General features: G+C 51.2%; 1 protein-coding gene and 1 long non-coding RNA gene across 20 annotated transcripts in view; one reads left to right on the top strand and one right to left on the bottom strand.

The window, feature by feature from the left end:
* The window catches only part of LOC102083672 (ankyrin repeat and fibronectin type-III domain-containing protein 1), a 223,968-nt gene that overhangs the window by 44,085 nt on the left and 158,360 nt on the right, over nt 1-21,523 (bottom strand). The window contains exon 1 of one of the 19 annotated variants that reach the window (XM_005505732.4): nt 32-282. The exons of 17 other annotated variants lie outside the window; for them this stretch is intronic. The gene's annotated coding sequence lies outside the window, so the exon portion shown is untranslated. Of the gene's footprint in view, nt 1-31; nt 283-21,523 lie in introns of those variants that run through there. One more of the 19 variants, XM_021291861.2, reaches the window with a different exon arrangement.
* On the top strand, nt 15,515-17,400 carry LOC135575502 (uncharacterized). The gene is made up of 2 exons (XR_010466341.1): nt 15,515-15,860; nt 17,074-17,400. It is a non-coding gene; the product is annotated as an uncharacterized LOC135575502 (long non-coding RNA).

The following is a 21,523-nucleotide window of genomic DNA, read 5'->3' as shown; positions in this document are numbered from 1 at the left end:
CCCGGGAGCCGCACGAGCAACGCTCACTCACCTGCACAGCCTCTGCTCCCTTCCCTCCGAGCTCTGCTGATCAACCGCTGCTGGAGGAGCAGCTCATCCGAGAGTGGCTCTTTGGGAGAGTCCCTGTGCCCTCGACACACACAACCACAGACACGCTCCCATCCCAGCTGGGATCCCCGTGCTGCCCGACTGCCTCATCCACCACCTCCGCTTCCCTCACCCATCACCTCAGGTTTCTCGCTCGCTCTGTGCTTGGCTCTTTTTTTCTTTTCTTTTTTTTTTCCTCCCAATCTTGTTTCTATAGAAACGAGATTAGCAAAGGGGGAAATAAAACAGCCCCATGTGACTCAGATTCCAACACTGAAGAATCTCCCGGTCGTGCTCGCTGGGTCTTTACATAACCACGAGTCTGCACGGGCTCAGACTGGGGAACCGGGCTTGGATTCAGGGACTGGGCTCAGCCGAGGGGAACCCAGCTCAGATAGGGGGACCAGGCTCAGATGAGAGGGACCAGGCTTGGATGAGGGAGACCAGACTCAACTGAGAAGTGTCTACGAGGCAGAAGGCAGAAATGCTTCAGGTTCATCACCACTGGGTTTGGGCTTTCTGTGGCCCTCCTGATACAGCAACATGTCACCAAACCTCACTGGCATCCCCAGAGGACACTGTGAGCCCCTGTTGCCCTGCATGGCCCTGATTTGCTATCTGTTCTGACTGAGAAGGGAAGAAAGAAGAGGTAGTGATGTTGAAAACTGACCTGACACCCACCAAAATTTCTGGGGAGGGAGCCCTGAGAGCCCCACCTCGCCACTGCCAGGCTGTCCTGCTCCTGTCCTCACCACTCAGGAAAGTAGCTTCGTCCACTGGTGTCTGATATCCATGGGCTTCTAGGTGAGAACACAGCTAACTTGGTGAGCTGCAGACAGTCATATACTCCTCTCTCCTCACATTAATCCTGCTCAGGCTCCTAAATCCATAAGCAGTGTCCAGGATTGGGGTGCACAAGCCATAGACTGAGCTCTTCCACCAGTGTTTTGGGTCATAGGATGACACGCAAGGACACTGCCCACAGGGACTTCCCAAGCCCAGCTCACACCTTAGCTCCAGGTCAGTGGTGGGTGGGAAGCATTGGGGACTCCCTGAGCAAAACCTGCTCTCAGTGTGTTCCCCTGGCTCCAGGACAGTCACTGACTACCAAGGTTGCCCATCCAGAGCTTCTGCTGATGAACCCCCATGTCTGCGTGGGACACTGCCCTTCTGCTGCACCTCTGAGGGCTCACTCCCCACTCCCCCAATGCTGCCCAGGGCTGGAAATGGGAAGCTTGGGTGATCTCCTGCCAGAACACAACAGTTCAACCCAAACAGCAGCAAGGTGCCTTCTCCAAGGAAGCAACACAGGAACTCAGTTGGGCTTGCATTCCCCACAGCAGTACAGCACAGAGCACCTTGGGAGGTTTGGTCCCTCACCCCAAGAGCTGGGAGAGGAACTCATTGGCAGCCTCTCCAAGTCCCTGGGTTTCCCTCGGGACTTCAGCGTCCCACTGCTCACGCTGACTCTACTGTGATTAGCTTGTGAGATCTGATGCTGCTACAGCCCAAGGTCTGCCTGTGGGCTATTACATTAGGGAATCTCTCCCCCAACGAGCACCACAATGTTGAACAGCACGTCAGGGGAACAGGCGCCCATCTACCTCCTCGAGGAGCTCAAGACAGATTAGACAACGTGACAGAGCAGCTGTGGGCAGCCACGGTTTCAGCAAGTCATGAATTCAGGCGAATCCACTCAACCAAACTTCACCATGCATTATCACGCCAGGTTTGTGAGCTGGATGATGGACTGAGTTTGGTTGATGCTGCAGAGAAGAAGGCAAAGGTTTTTGCACTGCCAAGGGGGTGAGCTTTGCAAGTGTGCTGGCTCACCCACCTGTCAGGGGTGGATCTCCACAAGCTAAACCAGCCAGTCTGGTGGGACTGAGTAAAGCTGGTGATGCCTGTTTTGACTCAATGGGGTGGTTGCTGCAGGGGAAGGACAGCTGGTCAGTGTGCTAAGGCTTCCCAAGGCCAAAGAGAGGGATAGGGGGATGCTGCAGATGGGGAAGGAATGGCAGGAGTTGCAGATGATAACAAAAGAAGCCAGAGGCCTCAACAAGAGGGAGCATGGAGACAGCCCTGGGATGTGATGCTGCAGCTCAAGACAAGATGCCATATTTAGAGACCTTGAACTGTTCTTCCCTGCGCCACAGTATACACCAGCACAAGCTGCCTCTTGCCCTAAAGCCATAAAGGAGAGACAGGTCAGAGCTGCAAAACCCCGATGACTACAACCCAGGACAGCCCTGTGGCGCTGGCACAACCTGGCTGGTCACAGTGACTTCAAGAAAGAAGCAGATCTTTCAGTGGTCTCCAACACCCACCACATATTGGGGGATGTAAGCAGCACTTAAAGATTGTTGATGAGCGCTGCTTTCCCAGGCCTGGCTCTTCACAAACCCGGCAGAGCACCTAGCACAACGCTGGGCTGGTTTCCTTGGGAAGGACCACGCTGGACTCTGCAGGACCTGGCTCTGCAGCAAGGAGCTTGGCAGAGCAGATGTGATCCTCTATTTAAAGTATGATAACGGGGTCACAAAAAACTTCCGCCAGCAAAACTGCTTTGATACGTACAGCTAATTATAGTTGGCATTATCAGGCTGCATTACAATTAGCGAGTCAGCGGCTAGTCTCTACTTCTGATCTGCGACACAAGGTGGGCAGGTACACCCAGGGATGAAAGGAGAAGGGAAGCAGGGGCAGAAGGATGGAAATACCTCACAGGTGCGTATAAATAAGCAGCACAGCTGTTTCCAAGAACTGTGGAAAGGTGGGGTTTAGGTGAAGGGTGTTTATAAAGAAGGCCAAGGGAAGAAACACAACACATCCCTTCAGCACAGCCTCCGTCAACGATCTTGGCAGCCTCGTGACCCTGCTGCCTGCTCGCTCCCACCTTGACGGCGAGGGCTGGCATCACCCTTCAGGTGTGCCCTGAGGTCCCACCAGACCTCCTGGCATCCAAGCAGAACCCTGGGCTGGGTTTTCTGAGCTATTTAGAGGCCAGATTAAAGCAGATTCAGGAAGAAACCCAACCTCATGTCCTACTTGCTTTTCCTAAAGTCTGTCCCTGTTGGCCTGTCCAGTATTCAGTACCAAGCCAGTTGCTTCACAACAGCGGAGGCAAATGAAAGCAGCAACAAGCCCTGGAAATCGATGGCATTTCTAGAACTTTTTTCTTGTTTTCTTTGAAAACTGGAGTTTTGTCAAATTTAATAGCACTTGCTGCAAAGAATTTGATGCTAATCCAAGCAGAAGGAACCATCTGATGAGTCCCAAATTAAAACGTTCCTTTGTTTTGGCTTTCAAACATTGTATTTTAATACCAGTGTACACTCCGAACGGAAGGTAAATTTGCATGTCCTTCCCCTAAAAATTCTCTGCCAAAATAATGATTTTATTCATTTGCATTTTGACAATAACAACTGTTCCCCCTCTGACCGACAGCTGTCCGTGCAGGAACAGAGATGCTGGGCACGCGTGCGGCAGCCTGCGAGTCACGCTGTGCCCTGCATCCCCCTGCATGCCTGTGCCGCTGGCAGGGATGGGACCTGCAGTGGTGTCATCTCCCTCCTCAGGCACCAATATCCCCCAAGGGGATGCAGAATCCTGCTGTGACCCCAGTCCCACATGGATCCGAGCCAGGAAGCTGCCCATGGGTGAGCACAGCCAGTGGGACACGCTGCTGAGACACCCCATGATACAAACATGGCCCATGAATGGGGCTCCAGGACTTGAGGAGAAGTAGGATCCTAAAGATGACTTAACATGACCTAGAAGTTTCCTCTCTCTGCAGACTCTAAGCAATATTTAGTCTGGTATCTCCATGCCTGCTAGCTTGTGACATTAATATCCCATCATCTCCATTTGGTGCTGCAAAACAGCTTAAAAGCAGACGTCAGCAAAGATCTTCTTAGTGCTTACCATAAACTGTATCACTGATGAGCACCATTTCATGAATGGCATGTACAATATTCTTCACCCTCAAAATTAGCTTAATCTACTTTAAAAACAGAAGTCCAACCATCTACAGACAACAATTAAACACACCTACAAAATAAAATGGGCAAAAATTTCTTTCTTTGGAAAAAATACCCATCACTTGGCTTATGTTGAAGAACTCTATCATTTCCCTTTACTACCATTTTTAATGAGGACATCCCTCCTTCCTGAGCAGCAGGACAGAGAACTTGGGCTCTTCCAACCTGGCTGTGTGAGTGTGCTTGAGTGTACATCTGTCAAGGCACAGAAACATGCAGACTTGCTCCCTTCTTGCAGAGGACAGGAGAGCTCAACGTACAGCCCTGGTAGCTGGTTTTCAGAATTTGCCCCTAGCAATTAAATCTTTTATCCAAATGAAAAAGATACCAGGAAAAATAAATAAATAAATAGATAGATAGATAGGTACATAAATAAATAAACAAATTTAGAGAAAAGAGAAAAGTACAAAACCCAACAAATTGCTTTCCTTGCGTGCAATAGCATGGATGGGTAAGCTGGGGAGACTCAGCCCACCTGGGATCTTCACCGTCCCTCACCCGTTCCAGCCACCGCTCAGGCTGAGCCCACACATAGCGAGGCACCACCACGCCATCCCGGCATCCCCGCCGTGCTGTCCTGGTATCACCACCATGCTGCCCCAATCTGCTGTCCCAGCATCACCACCACACTGCCCCAATTTGCCATCCCTGTCCGGCATCTCAGCATCCCTGCCATGCCATCCCTATCCACCATCCCAGCATCTCTGCCGTGCCATCCCTATCCACCATCCCAGCATCTCTGCCGTGCCATCCATCTGCTGTCCCAGCATCTCCACCATAATGTTCTGATCTGCCCCAACATCTGTGCCTTCAGCCTGATCCCCCTATGCAGGGGACACACTGCCCAGGAGCGACGTGCCCTTGTTTAGTCTAAGTGAGCGCTGCACTCGCGCTGGAGCCGGCTCTTGTTTTAAATGGCCTCGCGTCCGACGCTGTGCGCACGAATGGAAAAGCTTGTTATTCTGGGCTGCCAGTCGGCCAGGCTTTTCCAAGGGCAGGAGAGGAGTGATGTGGTTAACGCCAGTCGGCCGCAGAGCCTCAATGGTTTTCCTTTCTGGGCTGGCACCCGCCTGCTCCAGGACCACACCGCCTGCCGCCACCGATCGCTGTTGGGATGGGCGGGCAGGTGCCAGGAGCTGTGTGTGCACACGTCCGTGTGCGGGTACCCGGGTGTCCTTGTGTATGCGGGTGTGCTTGTGCAAGGTGCTAGAGGGAAGAACAGGAGAGGGGTGGCAGGGAATGAGCACCGAGGCACAAGGACACCCATATGGAGCTGGAGCCCCAGCAGTGTCCCACTGGCCCCACTGCTTGGGGATGGTGCAGAGCAGGGCAGGATGTGTCCCACAGGGACAGACACAGCCTGACCCATGCCTGTGCTGCCTCTGGCAAGGGCTGGGTGGTTGGTGGTGCTGGTGGCCCACAAAGAGCACCCAGCACTTCTGTGTTTCATTCACAAAGCTCCTCAAACTGTTAAAATAGCACCTATAGAATAAATAGTTATTAAAACTTGATCCATGGAAGATTCTGGGCCTTTTTTTTTTTGGATTTTTTTTTTTTTTTTTAATCAACCAAAGGGAAAAAGGAGGAAGGCAAAATGCTGCAAGTCAGACCATAAAGTACAATGCTGGTGTCCACCAGCACCAAATGGGAAAAACTCATTAAAATATTCTTACAGTCAGAAGAACAGTGCCATAAAATGCCACCAAGTTGCACACAGCCCTATTCTACTCCCTGCATTTCTTCTCTCACAGAAAGTAAGCGGTTACTAGGGGCAGCCAGGCCCATGCCACAGACCCCACTCTGCTCCCAGCACCTTCCCCCTGTCCCAGGATGGGCAGAAAGAAGCCGCAAGGACACCCGTGGGATGTGGGCACAGCACGTCCTGTCCCCTGACGTTTCACCTGGCCCAGGGGTGGATCTGCGCTGGGGGCTGGGAGATGGGGACCCACCAGGTCACTGTTACAACCACGTCTCTCCACACTAAAGGAAAATTTCCCTCTCTGGTTTTCGCTTCGTTCTTGTGAGTACGTCAGGATTTAAAACCCAAGCCTGCTGTGCTTTCTTGTACTGGTGCACAAAACTGCATTTTCTTCTCTTCTCTGTGGCCCCAGTTCTTCCCAGTCCAGTGAAAACCCCTTGCCACCCTGCCCGAGGCACTCACCCACTAGCGTGTCCCCCGCTTTGCCCAGCAATGTGCATGGGGACACAGGACACTGCTTAACAGCCCTTGAAATAATGGGTACAAGAAGAAGGGAAAAGGCATCCCTACAGGCAAACTGTATCTCATCCAAACTTCCTCCCAGCCCAAATGTCCCCTTCAAAAGGCACGACAGCGACTTAAAAAGGTCCCTCTTGCGAGAAGGGGAAAAATGCCGGAGAGAAAAGCCCTTGGCGAGCCTCCCGCCTGGCTGCCTCCAGCCACCGCGGCTGCCCCACAGCAGGGAACTGCCACGGAGGTTTGAGGGACTTGAAGGGATTTGCGACGCAATAAAAACATTCCTGCCTGCAAAGCATGAAACCCCAAAAGTTTATGGGAAACCACTGTCTTCGGGATGTCTGCATATCTTCAGGCATCCTGGGAGCTGTAGTTCAAAGAAACCAAGAAAAAGCAAGCGGCCGATAATGGTGGTTTCTGGATGGAGGTTGTGTGACTATCGGCTCCCACATGAAAGTCTGAATTTCTGGGATGCTGAGCCCATTTCTGCAGCCAAGTGCGAGGAGAGCTCCTCGGCGCCTGGGGCATGAGGGACTCCAGCAATGGAGCGAGGGAGAGTGAGAGGCGCTCACCGCCCTCAGGGAAGAGCAAACGGCCTCGGCTCTGACTCAAGCAACCCCAAAGCCAAGCCTCGATGATTTGGAGAAGGGATGTGGTGGATGGGTGTGCAAGAGGACCCAGCACATTAGCTTTCATCTGGTACTATGAAAATCAAAGGACAACAGTCTGCGCTGCATGGTCTCACCTATGAGCTAAAGTCTCTGTGCCTCAGTTTCCCCATTCACTCTTACTATCCACCTATCCTCTAGGGTTGTAAGGACTGGCCTATGCTTTTTGAACACTCATGGGGAGCTGAGCTCACAGAAACAGTCTGTCTACACTACACCATGCTCAGCATTATTAAATCACCATCAAGCTCATTTCCCTAGACCCCGTGAAGAACAGCCATGCCAGCCAGGCCAATGAAAGGCATTTTATTCCAACACAGGAGCCTCTTCATGCAAGAGAGTGACCTCCCAGCAGGAGAACCAGCAGCACTATATGTCCTCCACGTGAGGCATCGTCAATCAGCAGGGCTCCTGCACCTAAAATGTCCTTCATACACAACCGCACCAAAGGCAGCAGTGGGGGCACAGAGTTGTGAGAGGGTTGCATCTCATCCTGGACCAAGTCTGGAGTGATGCAGGTGATGAGACACTTTAATTTCCAACCAAAGAACCCAGCAGCAAAGGCCACAACCACTGGGCAAAGCCAACACGACAGACGTGAGCCATGGCAGGTGACCCTCTCATCATGAAGCCGGGCTTCACATCAGACCATGAGTCTGCTCCATGGTTGTGCAAGGCCCTCTCTGTCATTAGACATCTGCCCAACAATGCAAGCACAACACAGAAAGTGCGATGACAAGCCCATGATGTAAGACTTTGCACCAGCTGACTCCAAACCCCAGCGTGGTGTGCTCTACAGCACTGGCTGCTGGCAGTCCTAACTCTTCAAAAGTCATTTCAGACACTTAGAAAGCAAACAACCAGCAATGAAAGGTAAATCAGGGGAGGGTTTGTCTTTGGAGAAAACCTGTAGCCCTGAAGAATTAAGAAAATGTGGATTAATCACTCTGACAATAGCAACACAGATGCTTTCCAGGTGTCTCTTCTGCCCACTCCATCCTCCAGCACAGAACACATTGCAGGTCATTGCTGAAAACACATCTTGGTGCACAGAAAACGCTGCCTGTGGGGTGGGGGTCCCCCAGGACACAGCACCTTTAACCCCTTGCTGCAACTTCATCCAGGCTGTCATGGAGTGAGTGCTTTCCAGCTTCTCAGAACAAACAACCATTTGATGCAACCAGCCAGCAGGTCCGCAGGGCACTGCAGCTGGGAGTCGAGCTTCTGGAGGCTCTGCAGAAAGACACCTCTTTTTGGAGAGCTGGGCCCAGCTGCTCTGGAGAACAGTGGCTGGAGATGTTTCTCAGCCAGTTGTGCATTTCACACATGGTGGATAAGATGCCGTGTAACATCCCCTGAAACAGCCAAGGTCACAACAGGTAAGTTGGGAGACCTTGTCTCCATGGTTTAGGGCATCACACTGGTACCTCTTGATTCTTTTTCTTTGATAACCAAACTCATCCAGCAACCCTGATCTCTGCTGAAGCTAGATCCCAGATTTACTGAAACCACTCAATGAATGCAGGCTTTTCCCTACTCCAAGGTGACTCAGCTTTGCTTGGTACATATCCCTGAAGGGTCCCACCAGGCAGGTGGTCTCCTGACTCTCTCCAAACCAGCAGCAAGCTGAGATGCAATGGCAGCACTTGCTCCCCAACCCCCAAGGCAGAAAGTATGGAGCACAGGCCTGCAACAGTTACCCCTGCTTATTTCAAATCTCAGTCTGGTGTCCTCTCTCTGCTCCTCAGCACTGACAAAACCCAGCTGAGGAAGATGGTGGGGCCTTCAGAAGCAGAGCAGATGCCCAGGAACCGTAACCACCTCCCATCCAACCTCAGCCAAAACAGCTCCCCAACACGTGCCTCCAGCACCTGCAGCACAGACAAAAGCTTAGCCTTTGCCGTACGATCTTGTGTACCTGTACCACTCAACACTGTTATAAGGGTTTTCGTTGCACTGTGAGCCTCAGAAACAGGTATCTCCAAAGCAGAGCCTCAGGGACGGAAGGGAAGAGCAGGAGGCTGCTGTTATAGACCATTTCTGCAAGGAAAAGCAACCATCTGGGTTAAGAGCATCTCTCAGCAGCTCAGAAGAACACACACATTCTGCCACGTTTTGATATAGGTTGGCTCAATGCTCCCCAGACATGTAACATGGGCCTTCTGCAGTCATTTCGCTGAGCCCTCTCTTTGAATTAACGCTGCTTTTCAGATCAGATGGAAAGTGCTGACGTCTGTCTATTATACCAGGACTCGCTCCCAGAGCTACTGTCTCTTTTTACAAACGAGCCAAACCAGCAAAGGGTTATTAACTGGGGAAAAAACGAGGACAGGGAGGGAACGTGCTGTTCTTTGATAGGAAATGTGCTAATGAACTTAATAAAAATAAAGATCAGAAAAACCTCAATGACAACTTCAACCCTAGAAAAGCTGCAGCCAGATCCCAAAGCAGAACAGCCAAGAGAAGAAAGGGGAAAGTCCACCATGCCCCAAGCGCCTCACAGCACCTGAGACCGTATGCAAAACCTCTCACCTCCAGCACCAGGTTGCTTGATTAAAGTGAGGTCTGACATTAGGCCTGTCACAGAGGTACCCAGGCCCCTCTGCTAATCCTGAGGATGGTTTCAGCCAGCCATGATCCAATCGCGATAGAAAGTGCCATTACATGATGGCCAATGGATGGCTTTGCAAAACAAAAGCCAACCAAGAGCACCACTGCAGGCACCAGTCCCTGCCTTGTTCTTCAGCACATCCCACCACCTGCTCCTTGGGGACATGTGGCCATGGCGCCTGTTCTCCTTTCACCTCCTTGCAGCTGGCTAATCCATGGAGGGGAAAAGGAGTTGTCACACCGCAATGTTCAAGCCTTGCTGCTGCAAAGGGATCTAACTCTCATGGCCTTGTGAGTGGCTTTCAGGCTTGCTTGTACCGTTGGCTTTGGATCCCTCCGCTGCTGAAGGGACCCTGCTTTTACAGAACCAGGTCCAACAAAACACTTAAGCATGTGCTCATCTCCCAGGGTAAGAGCGGCCCGTGGAGATCAATGTTTCAGAAAAACGCACTTTCCTGGATCAGGGCCACGGTGATGGAGCTACCACCACCAAAGCCATACCTGAGCAGGACCTCCCAGTGCTGTCTCTCCCCAGCAAAAACAGAAAACCTATACTGAATATCAACCTATATTTTACGTGTTTAAAAATAAGCAAACTTACCCTCCTCTACAAAATAACAGAAATCCTGGAAAAAACAGAGCACAAACTGTACCTTCACACATCCCCCACCGAGCGCCAACCCAGGGCGAGAAGAAGGAGGCTAAGTCCAAAGAGAGTCATATTTTCTAAGAAAAACGTTAGCAGAGCTCTGGAGCTGGTGGTGACAGGTAAACTCGCTGCAGGGAGCCCCCGGGCTCCCCGCGCTGCAGCAGGCTCAGCGGGAGACGAGGGGCTGGACCCCGGCGAGACGGATGCTCTAAATTAGGAATGAAAACATTCCCCCCCGCTCGGCAGAAGGGTACGCTCAAAGTGAGCCCTTGTGTGGGACGGCCAGCGGGCAAAGCAAGGCGACGACGACAGCTCCGCCAGAGTCCAAAATATACTCGCAACTTGTTTTGAGTTACTTTATGCAGGGCTTTAAAAAAGAACTAAAAAAAAAAACAACCCAAAAAAATGCTTAAAAATTTCCATCCAACCTGGCTGCCGAGCTGCAGGAGGACCCTGGGTTTTGTTTCCATGCAGCCAGTATCGTGATACTGATCTGAATTTTTCCCCCTGGGTAATGAAAAGAGAGAAATCTCTGGGAGGGCAGTGCTGAGAAGAGCAAGAGGGTCAAGAACCACCCAGCGCACTTTGCCAGTGGTTTGGAGTGACCATCGCAAGGCATCCACACCAGCGGCTGTAGGTGTGAGCAATGGTCCCTCCCAGCACCCCGCTCTGCAGGGGTGGCTGCCCTGAGCTGCCTGGGCTCTGCAGACCCATCAGCCTTAGACAAACCCACAGAGGTAATTTTCTCCACAAGCACTGCAATACAGCCCCCGCTGGCGTTGAAAGCTCCTGCTCATGGCTCAAATCAATGCGGTTACATTACAAACAAACCTGTAGGAGGGAGAGGGAAAGAAAGAATCCCTCGAGGAATCTGCAAAGCACTGGAGGAGCTAAAAATAAACACTGACAACAAGTCAATCTAGAAACAGAAAGCTAAAAACCCTAATAATAGAGAGTTGTCAGCCGGAGGAGGGAGATGCCCGGCACCCCGTACTCCAGCTCCGCCAGCTGAGGCTCCAGTGGAGAGCTGGGGGCACAGGCACCCCTGGGCATGTTGGTGTGGGACCAAGGTGACATTGCTGACTCAGAAGCAGTGGTGGGCTACCTGCAACAGAGCCCAGCTCTTGGGCAGGGAAATGTGGTACGAGAGCTTCCTCACTGCTTTCTATCTTTGCGTTTCCAAATTACCTCTCAAGATGGGCCAGTTGACTCTGAGGAACCAAGATGCTCATGCCAAACTCCCCAGTCCCTGCTCTGCTCCCCTCCAGGCTCCAGAAATGAAGCAAAATATGTCCTTTTGAGAGCTGGTCACCATCTTTCTTAGGTTCCCAGAAGAGATCAGTCCAGTCTCAGGACTCATCTCTGCAGCTATCAGAGCTCGGCTCTGCTGTTCGCCCCCTTCCAGGCCCCTCTGAGGATGCGTGCCCCAGTCCAGGCTTTCCACCCCCATGAACTTGTGCCATCACAGACAGAAACCTCAGAGCGAAGGCCATGGTGATCTCACAGCTATAAGGCAAAATAAACGTTCTTGGAAAGTGTATAAAAGCCTCTGGATGGCAACTCACAATGTGTACTTCAAATGTAAATTTCATGACTTGACAGGACCAGAAAACCCCAGCCTAGATGTGATTGTGGTAGGTGCGAAGGGTGGAAGAGCCCTGGGCTTATCCACCAGGCGCACAGAGACATTCAAGCCTGCTGGCAGGTCCCAGCCCAAAGACAGAAATTTCCTCTTGTCCTCCATGTTCCCAGTGCCTGCAGGGCAGAGAGCATCCCCAAGGGTGTTGGGGACAATGCCCATGCGTGTGCCAGTCCAATCCACTATGCTGCTGTCTCCAACAGCGGAGACCATCTCCATGGCCACTCAGAAATGTGCTGCTTGCACCCAGCCATCCCCAGAGCCAATGTCCTCCACCTGTCCCCATAGCAGCCCTGGCACAACCCACCATGATTACAAAGGGCAGAGCTGGAGGGACATGAAGCAAGGACAGGCCACCTGGGAGCAGGCGGGAGGAGGTAATTCGATGACTTGCCCTCGCCTCCTCCGTCAGGCTCGGGTGACTAATGCTCCAGGAAGGGGATGCTGCTCTCCTGACACGATACACGCTGCTAATCCCACGGGTTTATCTGTCACTTCCGCGCCGGCTGCAGGAGTCAGCACCATCCTGCCCGGCTCCCTGAGCTCCTGCGGGGACCCACATGGCCTCAGGCTCCCACTGGGCTCTGCTCCCCGCCTGCCTCCGGCCTCCCTGTCCCGCATCCCAGCTCCTCCTTTCTCCCTCTTTTTCAATAAAGGCTCTAGGAGCCATAAAGGGTGTTGATGGGATATTTGCTTAAATAAAAGGAGCTGGAAATGAGTGGGAGCCTTACCAGGCAGTGCTTATGCCTCTCCTGTCTTAAAGTTGATAATCTGGGCTGGGAGGGGACAATAAGGCTATGGCGGGAATGGGGACTTGTTGGGTACTTGTAACGGGGGCAATGCAGACACAGGACACCAACTGAGATGACAGAGAATCACGGCAGCATGAGAGACCCATGTTCCCCACATCCATCTGTGAGCAGGGACCAGCAGCTCACCCTGCCCTGCCCCTTGCTTGCACATCCAGCACCTCAACTCTGTCTTTGTAGCAAGAGTGCCGGAAAAGCCCAAAGGGACATGCCCAGGGACACAGACACCAGGTCCCCATGGGCAGCACCCACCTGGGTCAGCTCTGGCTCTGTGCCCGGGAGCCCTGTGGCCGATAACCTGCCGCCAATGCCAGCCTGCGGCATGCAAGTGCTGGGGCGTGCGGCTCGGCCATAACCCAGCTCTTCAGCCCAGGAATGTCCAAATAAATACAGAAATACATAAAAAGGCCATAAATAAGGTTGCCTGAGATGGCTGTTTGTCTCCCGCCTGGCCAGGACCCCCACTCCCCTGTTGCTGTTTGCCTTGGCAGATGACAGCTGGGTAATTTGTTTCCATTGCAATGAAGTCCTAATTAACTGGGATAAACTTTTTACACTAAGTGTGTTTGCTTAACAAACTGGCTCTTTCAGAGCCTCATGGAGACCTGATTGATGCATTTGAGGGGAGTGGAAACATGCTGGGTGCTTGAACATTAAAGCTGCAGTGTCTGAGCAGGCCAGGGCTGAAAGGGCTCTCTCCATGTTTGGGAAATCAAAAATGACACCTCTGATGTCTGGACCAGGACTGGGATTTCAGCATGGCCTTTGTGTACAAATATTTAGAATTTCACATTTGCCGTGGCTGATACCCCCCTCCAACATCCCCCCCTGCTCGGGTGAACAGGGTCTGGTGTCTGGGAGATTCCCCAGGGCCACGCTCTGCACTGGTGGGAGGAGGTGGGACCCATCAGGCTGGACTCACTGCCAACTGCCGGGAACCAAACTGGGATGCACATGGTCCCTCCTGGTAAGAGCACTGGTGGCTCCAGCCAGCCAACAAAATCCCAAAGGTGCGACTCCATGGGACGCTATCAATGAAGCAGGACCAAAGACTTCAGCAGCAGCCATGCTGTCTCCTCCCTGCCTCAGAGATCAGCTGCATCGCTCGTGAAGCCAGTAATTTGCAGCAGCAAAAACAAGATGGTCAGAAACCAGTCTGAGATGGTTAGAAACCAGTTTCTGAGACTGGTTTCTGGTTCAAACCAGAGCTTCCAGCAACACTCACCAGTCAGGGAGAGGCAAGGGGACATAGAATCTCAACAAAAACCCAGAACCAGAGTCCTCCTCATCCTCAGAGCCTTCTAGTTGGTCTGGAAATGACAAAGCCAAGCAGCCACATTGCAGAACAGGGATCCGGCACAACCAGGCTTGGCAAGTGACCCCGATGCAAGCAGTCAAGATGCTGTGTGCTGGCAGAGGGGCTTACTGGAAACATCTGGAAGTAAGGGAAGTATCTGGAGATAGCAGCTCTTATGCTGTACCTTCTTCGGGAAGTTTGCTGCTGAGAGCTGAAGGACCCTCATGACAAGCAACATTAAGCCCACACATTTGCTAGTTGGTGGCCTAGGATCCAGGACAAAACCTTTGATTAAAAGAAGGACAAAAGAGAAATGTAGTTGGGAAAAGATGACCAAACTATGATCAGCACCAGTGCCCAAAAGCAGATGCCAAGTACCATCCTGCTGGCTCCGGCAGGACTTCCTGCGGGGTGGAAAGCCAAAGCACTGCACAGCTCTGCAGTAGGGCCTGGGCCATGACGAGCCTCACGCTGGAGCTGTATTTCAGCTGTCTAATGAGATAGCTTTATGAATAATAAGCACTTCTGGAAAACAAAGCATCTCTGACATCCGAGGGGGAGAATGAATGCAGCTGAGCTTTCCCTCCCTGGGTGCTTTTTCCCTCCTACCTCATACTGCAAAGAAAAACTTCTAACGTCCCCTGCTTGAGCACCGTCAGCTCCAGAGGTTTTCTTGAAGCATTCAAGCTATTTGGAAAGCTTGGGTTTTCTATTTTCAATTGTAAAAATGGGATTTTGCAGGCCCTAAGGTTTCTTTTGCTTCCTTCTCCAGTCTATTTCCTCAAAGCACTACACATATTTCCATTTACTGTGGGGCAAGAAGGTATTTTCTTGTGGCTGGGGGTTTAGCAGATCTCCCATAACCCCTCAGTCAAATGCCCCAAAATCTCCTCAAAGTCAACCTGCCCATACTCTTCACAGCTTGATTCAGTCAAGTCTTTAATTATGTATAAACACTACTATCCAGCGTTTCTTCAGTAATTATTATAGGCTCATTCTACTTTCAGCTGCATCTTCTGGACATGTTGGAAGCCACCAGTGGCAAGACTGATGTCAGAGATCTGAGTTAATTGCCCAGGCTCGCTGTGCAGCCTGTGGAGAGATCAGGCACTTCTGGAGGAGGAATTCATTTCCCCATAAATTAGATGGTGACGCTGGAGGTGGTGCCCTTTTACATGATGTCCCAAGCCTGAAGAGACAGCCGAACACCCCCACCCTTGTCCCCTCCTGCTGCACATCTCCTAAGAGTCACCACGCTGCTCTGAATCCTGCCTTTGTTAATGCCACAAACCTGTGGGAGAGATCAAAGCCTCAGATGTCACCTCTGCGCAGATCTCCCTTCATCAGGATGCAGTAATGACAATGTATTTTCCTCCTTTAATGTCCTTAGACATGCTGTTCCCTGAGCAAATTAGGGCTATCTACATGTCTCCTCACAGTCTGCTCAGTACAGCCCAAGTAAATCAGGGTATTCAGCCTGATTATCCCTCCCAGAGCAAAGAGCCAGCAGAGAAACACCAGCACCACAGCTCACTGAGCCCCGGCTGATGGGTCTCAAGGCTCATACTGTCATTCCCAGCACCACTGGCAATTTTTGCTTCTCAGGAGCTCAGGTGGCTTGGAGAAGGGCCGCAGAGCCACCACCGACAGCAGACACTGCGCTTCAGATGTGGTCCCTGCCAGAGCAAGGCAGGAGACAACCATGCTGGAGACAACACGAAGCTGAGAAGAGCAAGGATGGGTTTTGGAAGGACCTTGCAAGTGGCCCACCTTGCCCAGGGGGTGCTGCCTGCCAGCGGGCTCGGGAACAACAAAACCATCTTCTACAGAGCAGCATCTGTGGCAGGTGAGCACAAGGAACCTCCAGCGCTGCCACACAGCAGAGTGCTCAGATGGCGGCCACGCTGGCCATGGTGAGGGTGGTCCTAGGAGAGGATAAGCTTCTGAAGGCAGTGCAGGCTGACAGAGCTGCTGAGGGCTCTGTGGCCCAACTGTCTACGCGGCACCACAGGTGAAAGCAGGGTGAGAAAATACCAGGACTGTGAATCAGAACAGAAAGCGGGATTAATCTGTGGTTGTTCCAGGAAAAGAGTATCAGAGATCTTGCTCGTGCTGTGCTGCAGGGCAAAGCAGCGAGCTCTTGAGATGACGCGAGGCAGTAAGGTTGAGAAAGGAGCACAATAAATGGAAAGTTTTCACTCATGAGCACAAATTTAATGCACTTGACGCTACTGAAACCTGCCACGATGGTTTACGTGATCAGAAATCTCTGCGTAGGAGGGGTGGCAGGGGAGGACGAGGAGGGCACTGTATGCTTACAATACATGCCATTATGTTTTGTTTCTTTAGAATTACAGATCTTTTAGCAATCAGTGCTTGAAGAAACACAGGTTTACTTTCACACCAAGAACTGGGAAGAGGCACAGCACATCACACTTGAGCCAGCATAGGACTGCAGGAACTCAACCTTAAATACACGTTCTCAATGGACAGAAAGAAATAGTTCGTTATGAAGGATTTCAGTTTGTGAGTCACACACTAGAAATCTCATGGAGCCAGCAGTAAAATACCACAGGCATTTCTAAGTGCTATAGTCGATAACTTTTCAATGCAGGTGACAAAAGGCTGAGCAGTCGCAGCCTGACTGGAGAGGCAGACTTGGAACAAGTAGAGTGAAAAAATAAGACTTCTTTAAGGGGAGAGTTCACCGAATATCTGTGAAGTCCTAATTTCACAGTTAGGAAGGTGAGTGACTCGCTTAAAAATCCCCTTTGCTAAATGACGGCTCAGAGTGGAAATGGGTTATACTGTAAAGGGTGGTCAATGCAAATGAAAAATTACAATGTGTAGGAAACTGATAAGGGAAACCAAAGAGGGGGAAAGAAGGGGAAAACGCATGGCTGGACATCCAAATTCTACTATTTGGGCACAAAATAGATTTGTTTGTAAGCAGCAATAGGATCATTTGTAAGCAGAAATTGTAGGACTGCTCATAATGATGCAGAAAACACCAAATGTAGTCAATAAATATTTATGCTTCTTTTTTTCCCAAAACACAGGATAAAGTACTTCCTAGGAGAGATGAAGCTTTCCCAAACCATCCGTATCTTCACCGATACCTAAGGTGGCCAAATAGCACTAAAGAGCCAGCACAGATAGTGTGTACCCGAAGCTGGGAAGAGTCTTCTGGGCTCTGCTGCTTTTTTTGAACAAACTTGGGGCTGCCATGTCCAGATGGCAAATGGCTCCTTCACAGCAATATTCACACCCAGCAGTGAAGATGACCTAGTTAACTACTAAATGGTCAGCCTGATATAAGACCCAGAAGCCAGGGCTCATCTGGAATTAAATTAAGACATAATTAAAGGATGTAAGTTATAATTAAAGTCAGTCGGTGTGTCTTTGTGGATAAGAAATATTGTCAAATGAGCCCAGTGTCACTCTTGAGCGAATACAGGCTGAGCTGAAAAAGGCACCGTGTACATTACAGCTGTACAGGCAGAGTGCTAAGTGCTTCTTGACGTCCTGATTTTAGAAGACAGTACTATACAGTATCAATAAAGCACGTTAAATAGATTAAGAACCAGCTGACAGGTCTCAAACAGAAGTTGTCAATGGGGATTCATTAGTGAGGTTCCACGGGGAGCATGCTAGTCGATATTTTCATCGATGATCGCAAAGGAAATACAAAATCCTTGCTCAAAAAATTAGCAGATGACAGGAAGATTGATGTAACAGTAAATATTGATGAAGAGAGTGAAATGTGGGTTGCTTGGTAATGCTGAGCCCATTCAAACACTGTATAAGTTAATGTAGCCCAGTGCAGAATGACACACCTACAGAGAAGGGTTTCAGGCCGTATTTATGAACAGGGACTGTATCCAAGACAAGAGAGAGCCTCCAGAAAGGCTCAAGGGTCACCACGGGTGACCAACCCAACACAAGGCCCTAATGTGATGCTGTGATGAAAAGAGCTGATGCAGTTCTTGGGAGAGAGGAGAATTACATGTATTGTACTGCTGAGACTCACACAGAACCAACTCTGGCAATTAAGGTGCCCACGTTTAAAAGGGGACACTAAAAAAGCAGAGAGGCTGGAGGGATGAGTCACGAAATTGATCCAAGGGCTGGAGAAAATATCCTGCTGCAAAAGATTTGAGCTATATTGAGTTTATTGACAAAAATTCTGCCACCCCCCCTCAAATCAGAGCGATGCCAACCACTTTTATACAGTGAGACGTACGGAGATCTGGGGACTGGGAGCTGAAGCCCAACAAGCTCAAATGAATTTAGATGCTTCTCAGAGATTCTCAGAGGATTAGATACCTCTCAGAGAGCAAACACAACCTCTTCAGCTCATGGAGGAGTGTGTGGGCAGCATTTACATCCCTATAGCACACAGGAGGCCAAACACTATAATCTAATAGACCCTTTCATACCTAAAGCCCACACAAGTGAATCTCAGCAGATAACTGGAGCCTCAAGGCTGACCTCTGCCACACACCACAGTGAGGACGGGTGACTCAGGAGACAGCACCAACCTTGGAGCAATGAGGAGCCAGGGAGGTGCTGAGCAGCAGACAGGTGCCAGCTACCCAAAGGTGAGGTTCAGAGGTAAGAAGTCCTGCTAGCTGTGAGGAGTGCCCATCAGGTCTCGTGCCAGGAGCAGAGCACGTGGGAAAGGACCGCTCACAGCTCTTGGAGAAACACCAACAGACAGTGCTGGCTGAGCGGCTTGGGAAACACCTCAACCCACTTCTCCCTCTTGGTACCCGGCTGTGGGAGCGATGGCTGCCGTGGGTGGGAGCGTTACCTCCCATGCCAAAAGCATCTATGTGTTGACTCACTGCAGCAAAAACTTTGCTCTCTTGCTTAGAGGAGAACGCAGCCTTGGTTATTTTGTTAAAAAATGCCCATCTTCCTACGCTCGATTCCCTTTTCATGATTAATGCAGAGCATAGCAAATGCAGAAGGGCTGCAGCTGGTGCAGAGGTGGCTTCTGTGCCAGTCTCGGCTCTAAGCTGGCAGTGTTGTCCTCCCATCCCACGAGAGGGGAAGGCAGCCCCGGGTTCAGACTAGCAGGGCAGGCAGATGCCATTTCAATGTCTCCACCGAAGGACCAGGGACCGCGAGCAATCTGGCACCAAGCGGCCATGCCCACTCAGCTCCCTGGTTTCAGAAAAAGCATCAAGGAGAGGTACCCCATGGTGAGCAGCAGGATCTTCTCCTACCCAGAGGCACTGCAGAGGGACACAGGCTGAGGACAACCCCCCCGTGGGGGTCTGTGGGGACAGAAGCCCACCCAGCGCTACCAGGAAAGTGCTTGTTCATGGGAGCATGGACCTTACAGTTGGGACATAAGGAAGCAGAACATAAAGACACTGAGTGCTTGTGTGACAGTGCTGGAGATGGGGAATAAGAGCCAGGCAGGTTTTTAATTGGACTAGAACTGAAATTACAAGAGGAAAAAAAAATAAAAAAATAAAAAAAAAACACAACCAAACAAACAACCCTGCTTTGGTTTGAAGAAAGGGGTTGGGGGATAGGAGAAAAAAGCCCTTCAAGTTTCTATGACAACCGGCACAGTAAGAACCTACATCGCAACCTCACTTAACACATTAAAACCTGCACAAAACCAACAAAAGCCAAAACTTTGTTCTGCCATCAGGTCCAGGAGGACCATTCCCAGCCAGAAAGCAAGTGTTCTGCAAGGGGGTGGCCCAGGGGTCCCCTGGCTTGTGCACCCAGAGCAGGACAGCACGGGTTCAACCAGCCTCAACAAATCCTCCTCCTGTCCCGGGGGCTCAAGGGACCGCTGAAACCAGGTGGCTCCTTGTCCCGACCTCCCCCGGGCCAAGATATTTAACTCTGGGTATCAAGGGTCCTGGTCTAATCCAGGCATGGGGGTAGAAGGGCATCTCTGTCCTCATAAATCTGGGTGTAGAGCAACTCGCCATGGTCCCCCAGCCCCATCGGACATAAGGGCTCAGGGGGTGCACTCCCACACGACAAACAATAAAAAAGAAAATGAATAAGAGATGTATTCATTCATACTTTTAAAAAACGGTGGGTTTTGGCAGAATCTATTAGGTACATAACCTGGTGTTGCTCTCCCAGGCTGCCTGGAGAAAAGGGGCAGCATCAGGACAGAGGCCCCCCCCTTGTTCGGCATGGATCAGCACCAACTTTACCAGCTTCAAAAGCAAAAAGCACCATGAGCCTGGGCAAATAGGCCAGACACCACAGGGGGAGTCAGCCGAGCTGCTGCCTCCTCTGCCTCTGAGCTTCCAGCTGATCTCTGCCAGCTCCGCTCCTGTCAGGGCTGTGTCCTGTCCTGTCCTCTCTGCAGCCACAGAGCTAAGATAAGCCAGAGCTGGAAAATGTTACAGGGAGGACAAAACCATTCCCAAGAGACTGGAGATGTAGACTGTCCTTCTGCCCCATCCCAAGGCCCTGCAGTGACACGCTTGTACCCCTCTGGGAGGTGCCAGGGTGGAGGGACTACACAGCCCCCGTCTGGCACACCACAGAACACACCGCACCGGGGCAAGGACCAGCACCAGCCCCCCCAGGCAGAAACCCCCTCCCCAGAGCAGCAACGTTTCCAGAAGCCTTTCTGGGCTCAGGGCATTACTGGGAGAGACAGAGCCACCTTAGCTTAAAAGAGCAGCACAGGCCAGGGTGGGGGAGACCTTCTGAAGGCCAGAAGGGAAGCTGCAGAACCATTCAGAGGTTGCAGCGCCAGCCAGTCTCTTGCACCCACTGCAAACGTCCAAGGCAACTCTTTGCCATATTGTGAGTGACCTCCCACTGCTCATACCCATTTCTGCTGACCCTCTGCTCTCCTTCTTCCATGGCCCAGCTCTGCTCTCCCTCCTCAGACTGGCATTTGTTGAACCATGACATTTCTTCAAGGTACCTTTCCAGGATTCCTTTCCTTTCCCAGCACTCAGAGAGGCTTAAACCCCCTCCACCTGCCTGGAACTCAGGCTCTGAACACACTGGCCAAACCCCAGGGGAAATGCTTTCTAACCTTGCTATAAGGTTTCAATGGTCCAGACCCCGCTGCTAGGATACCTTGACCAGCATCGTAATCTTATTTACTTAATTACATTGTGTGCCCAGGATTTAACTCCCCAACTCCTTAAAAAACTGGCTGAGCCAGGATTTGGGGCTGGAAGCGGGGAGCCCATGCTCACGGTCCCTTCTGGAGGGCTCAGCTCCTCTTCAGCTGCCAACCCACACCCGTCCGAGGGGCACTCACCCCACAGACACCAACACCTCTTTTCCACCCCCATTCTCTGCCATCCCACTGCCACTGGAGATGCTGGTGATGGCTCTTCATCCTTTCCTACAATCAAAGCTAGGAAAAGCATTGTCCAGACATGTTAAGGTGTTTTGGGGGCAGTTTCTTGCAGAATTCTGTATCCCCGGCTTCAGTACAGAAAGGTGGCCTCAGCATTGCTCCCTTACCCCACAGCATCCCTTGCATCATCTGCACCACCTCTT

This window comes from Columba livia, chromosome 15 (assembly GCF_036013475.1).
Source record: "Columba livia isolate bColLiv1 breed racing homer chromosome 15, bColLiv1.pat.W.v2, whole genome shotgun sequence".
NCBI lineage: Eukaryota > Metazoa > Chordata > Aves > Columbiformes > Columbidae > Columba > Columba livia.
The sequence above is the reverse complement of the archived record's forward strand: the minus strand, read 5'-3'. Positions and strand labels throughout refer to the sequence as shown.